We start from the raw sequence: 12,973 nt of genomic DNA on the forward strand, positions 1-12,973 counted from the left end.
CCAATAGATGTAAAGACAATCACGCAAGCAACACCAATCTGGGGAGTCACGTGGGCTGCGTTTATACCTGCAGCATAGTTCTGATAGTTTGTGCACTAATCTAATCGTCAATGAAAAATATATTGATGTGATTTTTCAAAAGACCAATGTGTGGAAACAATAAACTGGGCTGCGTGTATAAAAAACTGGGCTGCGTGTATAAACACAGCACATGTCTTTCCTGACAGGTGTTGCTTGCTTTATCTAGTCAGTGGTTTAAGTATATATTTGTATTTTATTGGAAAAGTGTTCACGCAGCACAGAAGACAAAGTGCAATGCTGCTATGTAGACTGGCAGTAGATGTCCCTCACTACCACGATGAGCTGTATTTCACACAGTGAGACGCATTTGATTGATATTCCCCCAGTTGTTACATAATTGTGCAACTCATAAGCGCCTAACAATCAGTTGATCCGAGAGGGGAATGGCTGGGGCAAAACCGATATAACTATCTTCTGTTCGCGCTTCATGTGGGTGTGAGTACACCGTAGCTTCTTGATGAACATCTTTTCCGCATTCAAAAGCAAGCCCTCAAGAGCGCACGGGGACCCAGAGAACATTTCGCTCGCAGTGGAATTACAGTTTAACTGCAGTGGACAAGAGAAGAATTCTTCCACAACGAAGTCGTCTCTAGAATACGTTCATTCTATATTTCGAGACTACCGGTATACGTTTTCCTACAAACAGGTAAGACGCATTCTTAATTTGGGTTTGCCCAAGTGATAATACGATGTAAACTACTGAGAGGAATGTTCTCTTTGTGGTAGGCTACCCCAGTGTAAAAAAGTTGTCACATTTTCTGAGCATACATTTAGGTGGCGCATTTCAAATTATATTTTTCTATGTTGTCTATCCGTGTTACAATGTTGGTTTTAATGTGGCCTACAAATCCCACCACATATCGCAGTCTCACCTTCGCTTTACGTAAGTACTAAATAGAGAGGTAGTACATTGTGGGAGGCAACCAGTCGTTCTAGTGTAGGGCTGCCCAATTCCGGCCCTAATGGGCCTGAACATTCTGGTTTTCATCCTCCAAATCAGGGACTCATTCAGACCTGAGACACCAGGTGAGTGCAATTAACCACCAGGTAGAAACAAACAACAGAAGTGTTTCGGCCCTCCAGGACCGGATTTGGGCGGCCGTGGTCTGAAGAGCAGAGACTAGTAAAATCGCATCCCTTTTGAAGACGGTTGAATCAACTTTCCCGTGTCATCTTTTTAATTGAGGACCTACCGTTGTGTTTTGTAGCGCATTATAAAACATATTTGCTCAAGTACACATCTAACAATCTATTCAACCTAAAAATCATTTTTGGATTTGCTAAATGGTAGCCTTAATTATTATTATTATTATTATTATTATTATAGACATATTTATCAAAATATAGGGGACCAGATCTGTAGTGTCTGACTACATGTCCATCTAAAAACGATCCCATTAATTAGGAAATAATAAAGGCTGTTTTTATAGAAATGCAGCAGTATCTCTTTTAAGAATGGGGTTTCAAGGGTTTTTCCCCCCCTAATATTTACCTTTCAGCTCATCAGGTTTCCTTTGCTTCTCAGTGGCCTGCCCATGGGAGATAAGCAGGATGAATCTTCCCCGTATTCCCTACAAAAACAGGAAATCTGAAAGCCTCCAATGTGTTTCATCACATTATAATACCATATTATGTTACAATTAGAAATAGTGAGTGGTGTGCATTGATTTGCCCATATGGTGAGTGGTGTGCATTGATTTGCCCATATGGTGAGTGGTGTGCATTGATTTGCCCATATGGTGAGTGGTGTGCATTGATTTGCCCATATGGTGAGTGGTGTGCATTGATTTGCCCATATGGTGAGTGGTGTGCATTGATTTGCCCATATGATTTGCCCATATGGATTTGACTCACAAGATGTTTAAATTGTTGGAAGAATGAAAAAGAACATCTGAGGTTCTCCCTCTTAGTAGGCTACCAAGCAGTGTAATCATGAGATTGAGCAAGGTTTATTTTTATGGAAAAGAGCCTAGCTTAAAAAATATTCAATTTACTGGGGGTGTAAGTAGGGCATTCCCTAACCCAAGTTTCTAGACTGAGTATGTATCTCAGACTAGCAGTAGAACATATTATATGCAATTCACCACACAAGGGAAATGATCCGGACTGAGGATGGTTCTGTTGGGGTTGTGCCAATGCCCCATTCTGACCCAAGTTGAAGGCACTACAGTCTGCAGTGGCCTGCTGTTACACCCAGCTGTGCGTCAAAGGATGAGACAAGATATTGCCGTCTTATTTGTCATGTTCACTGTAACTTGCAAAAGCCTGTTTAAATCCACCTTCATGCATAGCCATGATTGTTTTTTCCCAATTGAATTACATTGAAAAAAGATAACATGTCAGCGCTGCTTATTGTTTACCAAATTTAATTAGTTTGCAGATGCAAACAGTGCATTCCGAATCAGAACTATCCGACCAAAGCATTGCCGAACAGGCACATGTCGGTAATTGCGTTGTACGGTGAGATAATAAAACTGCTTGTAGACTACTAAGCCCAAGGTATTGAAGCCATTTCAATGTCTCATGTCAAACAGCTCCGTCTGCGCTCGCAAAGAAGAACCATCTGCATATAGATGTCACCAGTGCATACATTGGGCTTTGTATATGCTATGTGTATCATTTGGCTGATTACATCACTAACCCATTGTCATTTTGACTCAGTGGAGAAATGTATTCACCTGCCAGTAGCAGAACTAAATACATACAGACAGACACATTGAGGCAGGGGCCTACTGCTCATGGGTCAGTGTTTAGTGTCCTCGTAGTAGAGCAGTCAGATCAGTCTAAACAGTGAGAAGTGTTTTAACGTTTTCCATTGATGATGTAATTATCTATTGTGTTCTCTCCGTAATGTGTTCTCTACTGCTCTGCGGTAGTTATGGAAAGGCTGGTACTTTGATAGATTTGACAGTGTGACGAGTTGGGATGGAGCAGAGCAGGCCTCAGTACTACACTGAGGAACACATCTACACTGGCTGGACAGATGCCAGGTTTTCCATCCTCATTGAGAGTTTTGTGTTGAATTTCTAATCATTGTTTTACTTGAGTTGTTTTTCTTACATCGTGGGGTGTTTGTCCTGTATGGCTCTGTCTGACCCTGTTTGTTTGCGTGCCGGACCATATTGCAGACAAATATTCTGATTTGTCAGCAATTATTAACTTCCTTAAAATCCTTAACTTTTAGGGGCCTGATTTTAAAGGGGAATAAATATATTCAACAGTTTAGCCGTTGAATCCACTGGATCGGAGGAAGAAATATATTCAACTGGGTCATGGAACCTACAGTATGGGTGAAGACACGATGAGGAACATGCTGTATGCAGCGCCATGTTGAATTCAACATCTTACCATTGGTGGTACAGACAGTGAAGATATACAGGCAGTTACAACAGGAAGTGAAAGTGTCTGTTTGCAGGTTCTCTTGAGAACGGGGGTCACCACAATCTGTCAGAGCCACCCCCGCGTAGTGGAACATGTACACACACTCTCCCCTACTAGCTCTCCTGTGTGGACGACTAGTGCCGCTCCTCCACCTCCTGGAAACCCTGAGTGTTTCAAATGCTCCATTTGCTTTAGTGCTCCCTCTGCTTCCGTACATCAGTGTTTCACAGAGAGTTTACTTTGTGTGTTTCAATTAATAAAATAATGAAAGTTTAGCCTCCGAGCAGATACTGGCATGATGATGATTTGGCTGGCCCCAGCCTGATCCTTTCTCTTATCGCTTTTGGGTGGGGTCCAGACATATCTACCTCTCCCTAGTGCTAAAGACTTCCTTCCTGTATCTCCTGGGGAAGAATTTGTGCCCCCTACCAACGCCCCCTAGCTGGAGCACTGTTTACACAAACAATCAGACCGAGACACACACACAATTGATAAAGGTCTCTTGTCCTCCGTCTCAATATGCCCATCTCCTTCGATTGCCCCCCCCCCCCCCCCCCCCTCTTGGTTGACATTAGGAGACTTCAGTGTGGCCAGTGTGCTAATCCCTGGGAACACACAATAAGGACTAATCTGACTCATTAACTCTGACTGCAGGGCCTCCAGCCAAGGTCTTCTACTAATCCTGCTGCACCACAGCCCTCACCCCAACCACCCATCCATCATGATCATACTGTGCGCATGCAACACAGACTGGCAGAATGTTATGCACTCTCAGTGAGATATGAAAATGGACTAAAAACAATGGGTTTATTCGTTCAAAACAAAGTTTCTGGGTAAGTAATGACGTTTATGTAGCAGACATAATGTTGTTTTGGTAGAGGCTTTATTCCTCTATGTTATGTCTGGTTGTAAAAAATGATTTAGGAGGGGGTTGGATGTAGGCTATAACTTGTGCATTTAGCTTTCCATTGCTGTTGAATGCTCTAACCCAGAACGTGTTTGATCTATTTGCTGTGTGCCGCTTGGCAAGTCGTTCTCCCTACCTGTTCCCTTCAACATAGCTCTGAGGTCAAAGGAGCATTGGGTGGACATGACCTTTTGGGTGAAGTCCCCCTGTTGTCACTCCCAGGATATCCGCCTCTTTTGTGTTCTGTAAGCATAGGAAGTTTACCCCCTGAAAAAGATGGGCATGAGGACGACATTAATGCGAGCAAAGTTCCTCCGAAGCAGGATAAAAGAGACCATTCTATATGATCATCTACATACTAACTTTAGGCTGTTCTTAACTCCTCTGTTATAAAAGGCCCAACTTGACAATTTACCTTTGTCGCAGACATGCACTAATGTAATGTGTTCTGTGGGAGGGTTGACTTTGTTTCCATTAAATCAATCACATTACCTGTAGGTCACAACAGGTCACTGTCGACCTGTAGAAGTTGTAGTAGCATCATGTACATCAAGTGTTTTGTTTTATTTAGATTTGAAGGTATGCCCTTTTTATATACAAATTAGTCCAGCTAACAATAATACTGTATATTATGAACACATTTTGGTCATTTTACCAGACACTCTTATCCAGAGGAACTTACAGTACGTAGTTAGTACATACATTTTTTTGAATTGGTCCCCTGTGGGAATCGAACCCACAACACTGGCTTTGCAAGCGCAATGCTCTACCAACTGCGCCACATTGCAAACATTTGTATCATTACTGGCATACTGTGAGCTGGCACACTAATTAGGATATAGCTCATTGCTCAGCCAGGAGTCAGGACACTACAGACAGTTGGCCGTCTGTCTGACTCAGCCTGCCATTATCACAGCTGTTGTTGCATCAGGACAAACTGAGCCTCTAGTCTTCTACTCTATAGTCTTACTACCTCTATTCCTCAGTCAGCTACTCTACAGTCAATGACACTCTTATTACAGCCCAGAACACCTGCAGTCAGACTGCGCTTTGTGTGCTGTACCACTACCTACCCAGCATGTGCATTAGTTGCTAGCCAGACAGGCAGTCTTCACATCACATTTAAATGATGATTATCTGACCACTGGATGTGATTCTTTTTTTAATTGAACCTTTATTTAACTAGGCAAGTGAGTTAAGAGCACATTCTAATTTACAATGACGGTCTACAGGGGAACAGTGGGTTAAGTGCCTTGTTCAGGGGCAGAACAACAGATTTTTTTTACCTTGTCAGCTCGGGGATTCGATCTAGTAACCTTTTCGGTTACTAGCCCAATGCTCTAACCACTAGGCTAACTGCCACCCCAAACATAGAGATGGGAAACTAGATGGAAGGGTTGACCTTCTTCATCTATTCCCAGTATATGCCTTGGTTGTGCAGTACGGGGGTATGGTAGCTAAGTTTGGTTGTCATATGATTTTTGGCTGTGACTCCAGTAGTCAACTTGGATAATTGTTGAGTGCACTAATCACCACCACACCAAACCCAAATCAAACAGGCTAATTTCCCCCGTGTCAAATAAAAAGTTGTTGACAACATCTCTTGAGATGTGAACAAAAGAGACTTCAGTACAGACTCTAGGACACAGACGTGACCAGGTGGTCTGGCTAATTGCCTGGATCCATACGAGAAGTCTGTATATAAGGAGTTGCTGAGTGTTATGTAATGAAGGAATGCCAGGCACCGGCCTTAAGATCTCTGGCTCACTCTGAATGTCATTGCTGTGCTCTCACACGCTGATGGACAAGTCTGAGGGAGCTGTGACTCATTAGTTTACCTCAGGACAGACTTGTCATGTGGTCTTTTTAACTGTCAGAAATGGTTAAACTTTCATAGTCTGTCAATAATATCGAGTTAGATTTCCTCAAAAGGCCATGGGCTGTACACTGAACTAAAATATAAACGCAACATGTAAAGTGCTGGTCCCATGTTTCACGAGCTGAAATAAAAGATCCCAGAAATGTTCCATATGCACAAAAGCTTATTTTTCATTTTGTGCAAACATTTGTTTTACATCCCTGTTAGTGAGCATTTCTCCTTTGCTAGATAATCCACCTGACCGGTGTGGCATATCAAGAAGCTGATTAAACTGCATGATCATTACACAGGTGCACATTTTGCTGGGGACAATTAAAGGCCACTCTATTTTTGTCATGCAACACAATGCCGCAGATGTCTCAAGTTTTGAGAGCGCATGCAATTGGCATGCTGACTGCAGGAATGTCCACCAGAGATGTTTCCAGAGAATTTAATGTTAATTTGTCTACGATGGTGTATTTCCCTTTTGTGCGAAAAAACTCATTCGGATTAGCTAGGCCTATGCCCACCAATGGCTGTGCCCCTGCCCAGTCATGTGAAATCCATAGATTTGGGCCTAATTTATTTATTTCAATTGACTGATTTCCTTCTATGAACTGTAACTCAGTAAAACCTCTGAAATCATGTGCGTGTTGCGTTTGTAGTTTGTATACAGTGCCTTCGGAAAGTATTTAAACCCCTTGACCTTTTCCACATTTTAAGTTACAGCCTTATTCTAAAATTGATTAAATAAAAATCCTTAGCAATCTACACAGAATACCCCATAATGACAAAGTGAAAACAGGTTTTTAGACATTTTTGCAAATGTATTAAATAAAAAACAGATACCTTATTTACATAAGTATTCAGACCCTTTGCTATGAGACTCGAAATCGAGCTCCGGTGCATCCTGTTTCCAATGATCATCCTTGAGATGTTTCTACAACTCGATTGGAGTCCACCTGCAGTAAATTCTATTGATTGGACATTATTTGGAAAGGCACACACCTGTCTATATAAGGTCCCACAGTTGACAGAGCAAAAACCAAGCCACGAGGTCGACGGAATTGTCCGTAGAGCTCCGAGACAGGATTGTGTAGAGGCACAGATCTGGGGAAGGGTACCAAACATTTTCTGTAGCATTGAAGTTCCCTAAGAACACAGTAGCCTCCATCATTCTTAAACGGAAGAAGTTTGGAACCACCAAGACTCTTCCTAGAGCTGGCCGCCCGGCCAAACTGAGCAATTCGGGGGAGAAGGGCCTTAGTCGGGGAGGTGACCAAGAACCCGATGGTCCCTCTGATAGAGCTCTAGAGTTCCTTTGTGGCGATGGGAAAACCTTCCAGAAGGACAATCATCTCTGCAGCACTCCACCAATCAGGCCTTTATGGTAGTGGCAAGATGGAAGCCACTCCTCAGTAAAAGGCACATGACAGCCCACTTAGAGTTTGCCAAAAGGCACCTAAATACTCTCTGACTATGAGAAACAACATTCTCTGATCTGATGAGGCCAAGATTGAACTCTTTGTCCCAAATGCCAAGTGTCACGTCTGGAGGAAATCTGGCACCATCCCTACGGTGAAGAATGGTGGTGGCAGCATCATGCTGTGGGGATGTTATTCAGCAGCAGGGACTAGGAGAATACTCAGGATCAAGGGAAAGATGATCGGAGCAAAGTACAGAGAGATCCTTGATGAATACCTGCTCCAGAGTGCTCAGAACCTCAGACTGGGGTGAAGGTTCACCTTCCAACAGGGCAATGACCCTAAGCACACAGCCAAGACAACGCAGGAGTGGCTTCAGGACAAGTCTCTGAATGTCCTTGAGTGGCCCAGCCAGAGCCCAGACTTGAACAAGATCAAACATCACCGGAGAGACTTGGAAATAGCTGTGCAGCATGCTTCCATTCAACCTGACAGAGATTGTGAGGATCTGCAGAGAAGACTGGGAGAAACTCCCCAAATACAGATGTGCTAAGCTTGTAGCGTCATACCCAAGAAGACTCGACGCTGTGTTCGCTGCCAAAGGTGCTTCAACAAAGGACTGAATACTTAGTTATTTAAAAAAAATATGTTTTTATTGAATATCCGAAACATGCACCAACAACAAAGAGAATGAACTAAAGAGAAAAAGGAAACAGTAAATAACAATGCAAAAACTGTTATTTAAAAAAAAAAAAACGTTTAGAACAAAGGACATTTAGGACAACTAAAATGATAACAGCAATGCCAACTGTATATGTTTGGGTGCATGTCTGGCACTATTCCATGTACAGTTGAAGTCGGAAGTTTAAATACACCTTAGCCAAATATATTTAAACTCAGTTTTTCACAATTCCTGACATTTAATCAGAGTAAAAATTCCCTGTTTTAGGTCAGTTAGGATTATCACTTTATTTTAAGAATGTGAAATGTCAGACTAATAGCAAAGTATGATTGATTTATTTCAGCTTTTATTTCTTTCATCACATTCCCAGTGGGTCAGAAGTTTACATACACTCAATTAGTATTTGGTAGCATTGCCTTTAAATTGTTTAACTTGAGTCAAACATTGTGGGTAGCCTTCCACAAGCTTCCCACAATAAGTTGGGTGCATTTTGGCCCATTCCTCCTGACAGAGCTGGTGTAACGGAGTCAGGTTTGTAGGCCTCCTTCCTTGCACACGCTTTTTCACAAATTTTCTAGAGGATTGAGGTCAGGGCTTTGATGGTCACTCCAATACCTTGACTTTGTTGTCCTTAAGCCATTGGAAGATCATTGGACCATTGTCCATTGGAAGACCCATTTGCGAACAAGCTTTAACTTCCTGACTGATGCCTTGAAATCTTGCTTCAATATATCCACATCATTTTCCTCCCTCATGATGCCATCTATTTTGTGACGTGCACCAGTCCCTCCTGCAGCAAAACACCCCCACAACATGCTGCTGCCACCCCCGTGCGTCACTTTTGGGATGGTATTCTTCGGCTTGCAAGCCTCCCCATTTTTACTTCAAACATAACGATGGCCATTATGGCCAAACAGTTATACTTTTGTTTCATCAGACCAGAGGACATTTCTCCAAAAAGTACGTTCTTTGTCCCCATGTGCAGTTGCAAACCGTAGTCTGTCTTTTTATGGCGGTTTTGGAGCAGTGGCTTCTTCCTTGCTGAGCGGCCTTTCAGGTTATGTCGATATAGGACTAGTTTTACTGTGGATACAGATACTTTTGTACCTGTTTCCTCCAGCATCTTCACACGGTCCTTTGCTGTTGTTCAGGGATTGATTTGCACTTTCCCACCAAAGTACGTTCATCTCTAGGAGACAGAACAGGTCTCCTTCCTGAGCGGTATGAAGGCTGCGTGGTCCCATGGTTTTTATACTTGCTTACTATTGTTTGTACAGATGAACATGGTACCTTCAGGTGTTTGGAAATTGCTCCCAAGGATGAACCAGACTTGTGGAGGTCTACAATTGTTTTTCTTCTGAGGTCTTGGCTGACTTATTTTGATTTTCCCATGATGTCAAGCAAAGAGGCACTGAGTTTGAAGGTAGGCCTTGAAATACATCCACAGGTACACCTCCAATTGACTCAAATTATGTCAATTAGCCTGTCAGAAGCTTCTAAAGTCATTACATAATTTACTGGAATTTTCTAAGCTGTTTAAAGGCACAGTCAACTTAGTGTATGTAAACTTCTGACCCACTGGAATTGTGATACAGCAAAGTATGAGTGAAAATAGTCTGTTGGGGAAAAATTACTTGTCATGCACAAAGTAGATGTCCTAACCGACTTGCCCAAACTAGTTTTTTAACAAGAAATATGTGGAACGGTTAAACTAGTTTTAATGACTCCAACCTAAGTGTATGTAAATTTCCAACTTCAACTGTATATGATACTGAAAAAATTCAGTTATAAATAATTTAGTGTTAGTTAGAAATAAATTGTCCTCCAGTAAACTGATTAAATTTCCAATATCCCCGTCCACGTGGAAAATCTATAAGTTATGTGAATGCCAATTAGATGATGATCCGACCGCATTCGGTCTCAGAATAGCTGTCCATCTATAAAGAGTTTGTCCACATTGAGAAAGGCACACATACCCTTCTCCCTTTGTTGCCTTTGTTCCGGATACAGTCTTTTACGACGTTTGTTTATGTCCCTTGGAAATTGGTAATTGAGACCGAATTTGGTCCCTTTTAAGCTCCCTTCCTCCGCTTTTGATTAGCTCCTTTTGTTGGTAGTGTTCAAATTTTGCAATGATCGGTCAGGAACCCTTGGTCTTGTCGCTCCAAGTCTGTGTACGCTGTGGAAAGCCACCTTGTTTACAGTTTCTATAGGAAGTTTCAAGGCGGATAGCAAGAATTCTCTGATCGCGCCGTCTGGATTATTGGATGTGTCCTCATGAATCCCAGAAAAAAAATGATTTTCACGCATGCTACGACTTTTTCTAGTCGCGACTCCATCATCCTGTTTTCCCTGAGTAGACAATCCATGTTGGAATCGTGGATTTTTACCTTGGCTGTGAGTGCCTTGTTTTCTCCTTGGAGCGTGAGAATTTTACTCTGGCTGAACTCCAAACTCCCCCTCAGCCCTACTACCTCCTCACACAACTTTTCCCGTGTTGCACGGATTCCAGCCAGAGCACTAGCCTCTACTTCAACGGTAAGTAAATCGTCCGTGTCTGTAGATTAATCTGTTTTTCTTTTCTTTTTTTGGGGGGGTTAAAGTTATTTTTTTGAGGTAGCCGGATCTTTCCATGATGGAGTATGTTGTTCCTTCATAGCGTAAAACTGTTGGTTCCCATCGTCTTCCCTCAGGATCTCCTTAGTATCCTCTTTACTGCAACCAGTTGTTTTACGAAAATGAGTCTTTTCCACAATGATGACAGGTGTATGTAGTACAGACAGCTAACACTCACGGAATCCACGCAATTTTTTTTACCATAATCTTGCAGTCCCAACTGTAAAGGCTAACCGCATTGTGGAATCCTTAGCAATAAAACTTTAGTTCTGATTAAAATCGATTTAATGGAAAAAAAGTAATATAAACAACACACCTAGTGTAGTCCGTAAAATGTTCTGTTGTGCACCCTGATGACGTACTGCTGGGACGGAATACTTATGTAAATGTCATATTTCAGTTTTTTAGCAAAAATTTCTAAACCTGTTTTTGCTTTGTCATTATGGGGTTATTGTGTGTAGACTGATGAGGGGGGACAATTTCATCCATTTTAGAATAAGGCTGTAACGTAACAAAATGTGGAAAAAGTCAAGGAGTCTGAATACTTTCCGACGGCACTGTAAATTAGTTAAATTCCCCTAAGTCGGAGGATGTGCTTTCTTTTCAACACTTTCAAACAAGTCGTGACCAGATTAGTTTGCATGTGCCAGTTTTTATTTTCCAATAGGCTTTAGAATTAAATGTTTTACAAAAAGATAAAATCAAAGTTTATTTGCCGCGTACACAGATTTGCAGATGCTATTGCAGATGCAGCGAAATGCTTGTTTTTAGCGCCAAGATGTTTGCATGTCAAAAGTGTGTAGCATTGAAATATGCAGTATAGCAGCTGTTACGTACATATTTCTTCCAGCTAGCATTACCCAGAGCCCCTCTGTCTCAGGTTGCAGTTCTGAGCACCGGCAGTCTCTTTTGAAGAGCAGAGGACACTCCCACTCAGTGAAACTGCCTTGGGGGCGCAATAGGCCTATTTGAATCGTATAGACTAAAAACCATATGTGCTTTTTGGGAAAAAATTGATAGACTTGATGAATCGTTATAAGAAGTATGGCAAGGAGGTATGAAATTCAAAACTTGCATGCATAATTGAAAGAGAAGTGTGACGACACAATCTTTCAATAATTAGACTTGATGTGGTATACACATTCCAAAAAGGATAAATATTTGACCGTATCATCATTTTTGTAAACTAACATAAATGGGTCTTTGTTGCAAGGGCTCATTTGTTTCTCCTGTTTGAAGTGGATGGGTGTTATAGTGATGTGGTGCTTAGAGTACTCCATCCCATCAGTGGAGAAAGTGCTCTTCACGTCATTGTCCGGTTAATTGTTCCATTTCCAGGAAACCACTGGTAGCCCTTGTGAAACCACTCATCAGAATCCACTGTCATGCGGCTGGGCGATTAAAACATTCCAACGTGAACTCACACTCCCTAAATGTTGGGATGGATTCAATTCCACAGTCCGTGTGCAATTGGCTACAAATACTTCTACATATGCTCTAGAGATGACAACTCAATGCATGTGTGAAAGCAGTCTGAGTCACTGTGTGCGTACTTCTGCCTAGCGTATGATTGTGGGTGTGTGTCTCTGTGTGTGGGTGTTATTCTCTTTTTCGATCCCGTTATTTTTTTGCGTTCTTTATGCTTGCGGCTCAAGGACATTGTGTTATGCCTATGACAGCACCCTAACTGGATAAGTGCCATTTGACGATGCCAAGCTTTTCACAGCTCACCTAGCGACAGTATTTTAGCTGGGTGTCCTTTTTATCAAAGACGATGTCATTTGGGGATTGGTCAGAGTTGGTATTTTGAGTTGGAACAAATAAGTATGAATAAGTGGGGTGACTTCATCGCCATTACTGTCCTATTGGAACAGAGGGTTAGAGGGTGCAGTCCTTGGTTTGGTGAGTGTTTATCTGAATACTTTGCTAATATGGAAGTACAATGCATTGCTAATGTAAAAGATGTTAACTCTCATTATTACGAAGTGAGTCTAACGATGCAATGTTATGTCTTACAGGTTGTG

The 12,973-nt window shown here is 41.9% G+C and overlaps 1 protein-coding gene across 4 annotated transcripts in view; it reads left to right on the top strand.

Moving 5' to 3' along the window:
• LOC109881656 (adenylate cyclase type 2-like) overlaps positions 1–12,973 on the top strand; it is an 82,176-nt gene that overhangs the window by 168 nt on the left and 69,035 nt on the right. Inside the window, exon 1 of one of the 4 annotated variants that reach the window (XR_004206886.1) lies at positions 315–727. The exons of 1 other annotated variant lie outside the window; for it this stretch is intronic. The gene's annotated coding sequence lies outside the window, so the exon portion shown is untranslated. Of the gene's footprint in view, positions 1–314; positions 728–12,973 lie in introns of those variants that run through there. 2 more of the 4 variants (XM_031814493.1, XM_031814494.1) reach the window with 2 other exon arrangements.

This window comes from Oncorhynchus kisutch, linkage group LG3 (genome assembly GCF_002021735.2).
Source record: "Oncorhynchus kisutch isolate 150728-3 linkage group LG3, Okis_V2, whole genome shotgun sequence".
Classification (NCBI taxonomy): domain Eukaryota; kingdom Metazoa; phylum Chordata; class Actinopteri; order Salmoniformes; family Salmonidae; genus Oncorhynchus; species Oncorhynchus kisutch.